This window comes from Arachis duranensis, chromosome 6 (genome assembly GCF_000817695.3).
Source record: "Arachis duranensis cultivar V14167 chromosome 6, aradu.V14167.gnm2.J7QH, whole genome shotgun sequence".
Taxonomy (NCBI): Eukaryota; Viridiplantae; Streptophyta; class Magnoliopsida; order Fabales; family Fabaceae; genus Arachis; species Arachis duranensis.
Window position 1 is genome coordinate 102810748 of NC_029777.3, and position 8170 is coordinate 102818917.

The following is an 8170-nucleotide window of genomic DNA, read 5'->3' on the forward strand; positions in this document are numbered from 1 at the left end:
TAAGCCTTTAAAGGGAATCAAAGAAAAGAGATTGAAACGTGGCTTGTATGTATGTATATAGTTTATACATGTATAATCAATGACACCTATTAATGCTTTACAATCACAAATCTTTATTAATCACCATCATCCCTAGTTATCTTTCTTTTCCCTTATACATCACCGAATTGAACTTGAAAGAAAAGAGAGCGTATGTTGTGATTGAGAAGAACGAGAAACCATGGAACTTCCAAAATCTAATCCGATAAAAGTGTTAGTATTTTTTTCTTTTACACATTGGTGTTATTTTTGTTTGATAAAAATTGACGGTGATGTAGCTCCTCTTCCCTTTGAATTTGGTCAATTAGAGTTCTAGGAGGTACAGACGATTTCTGACGTTTTTTTCTTTAGCAGCTCAGTTAAAAAGTTTTTCTAAAATTTTCGTTGATTCTGATTTCGTATGAAGGTAGGGGTTTCGTTTTTAAAATTACGAGTTTTTAATTTAAGAATGCCAAAAAGCTTATTGAGTAATTGCAAATAATTTACACGTGTTTTGTGTGCCTAATTGATGAGAATTAGTTGTAATTGTGAGTGTTGGTCAATTTGGTGTTACTTGTTAAATTAAAATGTGATTTGAGTTTATGAATTGGATTTGAATTAAGACTGTGTTTGATGCTTTATGGTTATGGAAGTGGATGGTAACTGATTTTGGTATTAGTATGATGGTGAATAGGTATTGATGAAGGGCTGGTAAAAATACGCAAGAAGGTGATTTTGGTTAGTATTAAATGTTAAACGAGTATGGTCGGAAGGATTTGTAAAGTCTGAATGAAGAAATAAATTTCCTTTAATTTCAAAAAAAAAAGATTTGAAACAGGCTAATTTTATTGAAATAGAAAGAGGCTTAACTTTAAAGGAAATGATTTTATTATATTTGATATTTTGAACGGTGTGAATATTGAAAATAATTTATTACTTGGAAATGTTTTGAAAAGGGTTTGAAAGGTGGTTAGGTTGGGTCTTGAAAGGTGGCAAAACTCGGATTTTAAAAGAAATGCTACCAAATTTTTATAAAACTCTAAAACTTTATTTAAAGTATTATTTAAAAAACAAATCTAATCTAAGAATATTACTTATTTTCGATATATTACGAAAAGAGTTTTGTTTTCAAATCGATTTTTTAAGAATAGTATAATGTTTTAAACTCAGTCTTTTGAGAAGGGATTTTGCTTTAAGTTATGTTTTGAGTTCGGGTTGATAAGAAAGAAAAGAAGAAGAAGAACGAAAAGTAAAGGAAAGAAAGATAATTAAAGGAATCTATACCACAGGAGAGCAGAGAATAAGGATTAAATAATATATTAACTAAAAGGATCTCTGCCACAGGAGAGCAGAGAACAAAGATTAAAGGAATATATTAATTAATGAAATGACTGCCACAGGAGAGCAGATGTGACATTGTATGGGCCTTAGTGCCAAATGTAAAGTGGAGACACCCACACACTGAGAACTGTTTTCCAGATGTACGCTTATTGATTTGGAAGTCACACTGTATGCGGTCTAGCTGTACGACTTATAAGCACACTGTATGCATATGAAAAATCATATCTGGGACTCGTGCCCGGATAATGTCGGGAGTGGGTAGGCAACTGACACATGAGCTCATGGCCTGCGTTAGGGATAGGCATGCATCATGTTGTTTGCACATTTGCATTTGATTGCGCTTGCTTATCTTATTTCTTTGTGATTGTGCTGTTTGCCTTGTTGTGACTTGCTTGTACATTGAATTGAATCTCTTGCTTGTACTATTTGTTTGTGAATGTATTAAAGTGATTACGAATTGACATTTGACTGAGCATTAATTATGTGGCTGAGAGACAGGTAATATGACAAGTTTTATATTTAAAATTTGTTTTGAGTTTAGAGATTTTAAAAAGAGGTAATTAGTTAGCTAAAGTATAACCAAGAGTATTTTCAAATGGTTTGATAAAAAATATAGTTTTATTGAGTAAAGTTAATTATTTGTACTTTATTTCAAAATTACTTTTACGGCATTCTCATTCCCTGTTGAGAACGTGTGGTTTGTTCTCACCCCAAAATCTTCCACCCTTTCAGTGACACAGGTTCGAAGACTCAGTTTGAAGCTGCGGACGATTATTAGTTTTATTTGAGTTAAGTTATGAGTTGAGTTACTTTCATAGAATTCCCTCGCCTTTGTTATTTAGATTTTATTTTATATAGAGGGATATGAATTATATTCAAGTTTTATATTGAATTTATTTGTATAGCGCTTATTATTATTAGTAATTATGTGAATATTAGTGTTTGGAGATCTTTTGATATATGATTTTAGTTAGTAAAACCAAGTTTTTTTTTTCTGAATTTTTCTCAAAAATTGAAACGCGATATCGACGTAAAGGCTCAATAATAAATTTATAATAAAGGAAATCAGGTCCGTAACGCATTACTTTTGGTACAATCATGACGTGCTAAAAGTTAGGGTATTACAATACTACTAATTTTAATAGAAATGTAATTGACAAACAAAAAATTAGTAATTGTATCTTTTTTTCTTAAAATTTTTTTCAATAAAATTATCTCTCTCCTTTAATTCTTCTCAAAATCTCTCTTATTCTTTTCTATTCTAAAATCTTTTTCTTCCATTATCACATTTTGCTGGAATATATATATACTCAAAATTGAAATGTATATTTTGTTTGTCAATTACATTTCTATTAAAATTAATAGTATCAAAAAATATTTTAAATTTCATATTATCAAGAAAAAATAAAAAAATATATATATAAGGAATAATTTGATTAATTTTTAAAATTTTATGGATGAAAATGACTTACCTCTGAACTTTTAAGGACTATTTTTATTATAAATAACTTTTTTATATGTCAAGTGATGCCACGTGTCACTGATCTGACGCGTTAACCAATCATCTTGTGACACGTGACATCTACCCACCACGTCATCATGTGCCACGTGACACGTCATCATCTAACTGACGGAAGGACTAACGTGACCAAGTCGTGTATCTTTCGATGACGATTTCGATTAATTTTATCTTTCGAAAACCAAAATGAAAATTCGGATATCTTTCAGGAACGATTTTGACTATTAATTCTTTTTAGTTTCTTAGTCACCCCCAACTTATAGTGTAGTATGTATAGTGTGTTGCATGTATGAATGGGTGTGCGTATTGTATACGACCAAAAAAATGTTGTGAGACTATTGTTTATTAAATTGTGTATGTTTATAACTAAGTTGAGTTAGTCTAGTGATTAGCTTATTAATCTATTTAAATAAATGTTGGCTAATTTATTTGTCAGCGACAAATTCTTAAATGGAGTTCTGATCCATAACGAATTAGTCTTTGGTCTGCCGCACTGAAACACGGTAGGAAACAAAAAAAAAAGAGAGCTATTACACATTCAAGTTTTTTTTTTTCAACCAAATTTAACTAAGTTTTTCCAAACCCAACAAAAATAGTTTTATTGGTGGAGCATGAATAAATGCTCCAACTACGTAAACGTTTCCGCATTTTTCTTCTCTTTTTTCTTTTACTTCTTTGCGTTTCTCCTTCTCCTTCTTCGCATTCCTCTTCCTTCTTCTTTGTGTTACTCCTCTTTCTTCTTCGTGTTTCTTCTTCTTAGTTTTATTCCTATGAAAATAGTAAATCAGGAAGAATTTTGGGAAAATGAAATAAGAAAGAGAAGATGAAGGAAAAAAGATGAAAAAGAAGAAGAAGTCGAAGCAAAAGATGGAGAGAAGAAATTCAATTGAAACAAAACCAATGAACCTAAATTGAACTAAGAAATGAATCGAAATTTTTTAAGAAATAAAAAGTTTGGTCAATACTTAGCAGTAGCATCAAGTGAACCTCAGTAATTCACAAATGAACTAAATTAGTTCAGATTTGAACAAAAACTAACTAAACAACTACACGTGAACAAGTTCAGCAAATTCAAACGGAACAAAACCAATGAACCTAAATTTCTTAAGGAATAAAAAATTTAGTCAATACTTAACAGCAACATTAAGTGAATCTCAATTAATTTACAAATGAACCGAAAGAAGATCATGGCTTTTGTTTTATTATTACTGTTGGTGTATATTTATTATAGTGAATGCTATGATATCTTTGAGATTGTGTCTAACTTATCAAAAAAGGTAAATAGTGTTGTGATAAGAATGTGTTATCACATCTTATGTGGATGCCCATTTTCCATAAGATAGAGTTTCCCAAGGATGAATGAATTTAATGTAGTTTGAAAAAGAGAAGCCTTGCACATGTATAAATAGGAACATAGGCTGAGGCCTTTGAACACACAAAAGCAATAAAATAATTCTCTCTCTCTTTTATGTTGCAATACTTCTCTCGCTCTCTTTATACTTCTTTATATTTTATGTTTGTTACCTCTTCCTTGTTTATTTATTTAGTTATTTTATAACACGTTATCAGCACGAACCTCTAACGAAATTTTAGGAAGACTTCAGGTAACAAATTTTTATTATGCAAATCTCTTTCATCTTGAATATAATATTTTTGATATATCTGTAAATAATTATTTATCATGGATACTAGATGTTAAAATCTATCTTGATTCAATGGATCTTGGAGATACCATTAAGGCTGAAAATAATATATCTCAAAAGGATATAGCCAAAGCCATAATTCTCTTTCGTCGTCATCTTGAAGTATGATTGAAAAATGAATATCCCACATTAAAAGATCTTGCAGATCTGTGGAAAGACCTTGAAGAAAGGTACAATCATGTGATACTTCCTCAAGCCCGATATGTTAGAGAAAATTTTCTCGACCTTCTATATCTCGAATGTGCTCCTGCAGCAGCAGTATTGAGAAAAAGAAATTAAAAAGTATTTTGAATTAATTTCTTGCTTTCTTGTTGCTGAATGCAACAATGAGTTACTTTTGATAAATCATGAAGCGCGTCCAGTTGGCGCCGCCCCATTTCCTGAAGTAAATGCGGCAAATTATAACCCCAGAAGAGGTAAATGGCAAGATTTTGATGACAAGAAAAATTATGGAAGGAAAATGAATTATGTTCACAAGAAAGGATCTCACCAGAAGTGGGATAAAGAAAGAAATAATGGGCAAAGTATATCAATTGAGAATTAATGCTTCCGTTGTGGTGAAAAGGGCCATTGGTCACGTACCTGTCGTACCCCAAGACACCTAGTTGATCTTTATCAAGCATCTTTGAAAAGGGATGACAAAGAAAAGAAAACAAATTTTGTTTCAAATGATGAAAATTCCACCACTCATTATGATGTATCTAATTTCTTTAAGGATTCTGAAGGAGATATTGGCTATTTGATCAATGATGGAATAATTTGATATATGTATGTGTTTGTTAAGAATTCATGTGAATAATTTTACTTTGCATGTACTTTTACTCATTTTATTATTATTATTATTATTTGTTTTTGAAGAAAAATGGCAAGGATATATTCTGAAGATATTTGCCTTGCGGATAGTGCAAGTTCGCACACTATTCTTAAAAGTGATATATATTTTACCCATCTTGTGCCAAAAGAGGAATATGTTAATGCTATTATTGGCTCAGGCAATGTGATAGAAGGCTCCGGAAGAGCTATAATTTTGTTTCCTGGAGGAACAAAATTTATAATAAATAATGCACTATTATCTACCAAGTCTCTGAGGAACTTGTTGAGTTTCAAAGATATTCGCCGAAATGGATATCATGTTGAGACAATGAATGAGGAAAATCATGAGTATTTATGTATCACAACTCATGATTCAAATAAGAAAGTTATATTAGAAAAGTTACCCTCACTTTCATTTGGATTGTATTATACCAAGATTAGTGCAATTGAATTACATGCCATTGTAAACCAGAAGTTTACTAGCCCAAATGAATTTATAACTTGGCATAATAGATCGGGTCATCTGGGAACAACCATGATGAGGAGAATTATTGAAAACTCTCATGGACATTCACTAAAGAACCAGAAGATTCTTAAATCTAGTGAATTTTGTTGTGCTGCATGTTCTCAGGGAAAGTTAATTTTAAGGCCATCACCAGTAAAGATTGGATTTGAGTCACCTGAATTCCTAGAAAGGATTCAAGGTGATATATGTGGACCTATTCATCCACCATGTGGATCTTTTAGATATTTTATGGTCCTAATAGACGCATCTTCGAGATGGTCACATGTGTGCTTATTATCTTCTCGCAACCTGGCGTTTGCGAGATTACTGGCTCAAATTATTCGATTAAAAGCACAACTTCCAGAAAATCCAATCAAAACAATTCGTCTTGATAATGCTGGTGAATTTACTTCCTAAGCATTTGATGCTTATTGTATGGCTAATGGAATAAGTGTTGAACATCCAGTAGCTTATGTTCACACACAAAATGGGTTAGCAGAATCACTTATTAAACGCCTCCAATTGATTGCTAGACCCTTACTTATGAGAACAAATCTCCCAACTTCGGTTTGGGGGCATGCTATTTTACATGCCGCAGTACTTATTCGTTTGAGGCCAACGAGTTACCATCGATTCTCTCCTATGCAATTAGCTTTGGCCAGCAGCCAAATGTCTCCCATTTAAGAATATTTGGGTGTGCGATATATGTTCCCATTGCACCACCTAATCGTACCAAAATGGGACCCCAAAGAAAATTGGGGATATATGTTGGATATGATTCTCCCTCTATAGTGAGGTATCTTGAGATACAAACGGGAGATGTATTTAAAGTCCGGTTTGCGGATTGTCATTTTGATTAATCAAAATTTCGAACATTAGGGGGAAAGAATAAGCTTCCTGAAAAGGAACTTAATTGGAATGCATCATCGTTGATGCATTTAGATCCTCGATCAGGGCAATGTGAACTAGAAGTTCAAAAGATTATACATTTGCAAAGAATAGCAAATGAATTGCCTGATGCATTTTCCGATACAAAGAGGATAACCAAATCTTATATACCAGCGAAAAATGCCCCAATTCGAATTGATGTCCCAGTAGGACAAGTAGCCACTGAAGCAAATTCACGCCAGAAGCGTGGCAGGACGAAAAATGCCCCAATTCGAATTGATGTCCCAGTAGGACAAATAGCCACTGAAGCAAATACACGCCATAAGCGTGGCAGGCCTGTCGGTTCCAAAGATAAAAATCCTCGAAAGAGAAAAGAGGTAAATATTTCTGTTGAAAAAGACATAGTAAAGACACCTGCAGTTGTCCAAAATTCTGATATAACGCCAGAAGACGTTCAGGTACCTGAAAATTGTGAAAATGACGAGATCTCGATAAATTATGTCTTTACAGGAGAGAAATGGGACCGAAATAAGACAATTGTCAATGAAATATTTGCATATAATATGGCATTGAATATCATGCATGAAAGTAAGGATCTTGAGCCAAGATCAGTCGAAGAATGTCGACAAAAGAATGATTGGCCAAAATGGAAAGAAGCCATGAAGGTTGAATTAGACTCACTTGCAAAACGTGAAGTCTTTGGACCTGTAGTCCGTACAACAGAAGATGTAAAACCTGTTGGATACCGGTGGGTATTCGTGAGAAAACGAAATGAGAAAAATGAAGTTGTGCGCTATAAAGCCCGACTTGTGGCACAAGGTTTTTCACAAAGGCCCGATATAGATTATGAAGAAACGTATTCCCCTGTAGTGGATGCGATAACATTGCGTTATTTGGTCAGTTTATCTGCATATCATAAACTGCATATGCATTTAATGGATGTGGTAACAGCCTATTTATACGGCTCATTAGATCGGGATATCTATATAAAAGTCCCTAAAAAACTAAAGATATCTAAATTATCCAATGAATATTCGTAAGGGTTATACTCAGTCAAATTGCAAAGATCTTTATATGGTCTAAAGCAATCTGAACGAATGTGATATAATCGTCTTACTGAGTATCTGGCCAAAAAATGGATTCAAAAATGATGATATTTGTCCATGTGTTTTCATAAAGAAATCCGCATCTGGATTCATTATAATTGCTGTGTACGTTGATGATTTAAATATCATTGGAACTCTTGAAGAGATTCCAACAATTATAAAAACTCTAAAAGAAGAGTTTGAGATGAAAGATCTTGAAAGAACTAAATTTTGTCTCGGCCTGCAGATCGAGCATATAAAAAATGGGATCTTTATTCATCAAACAACATACACAGAG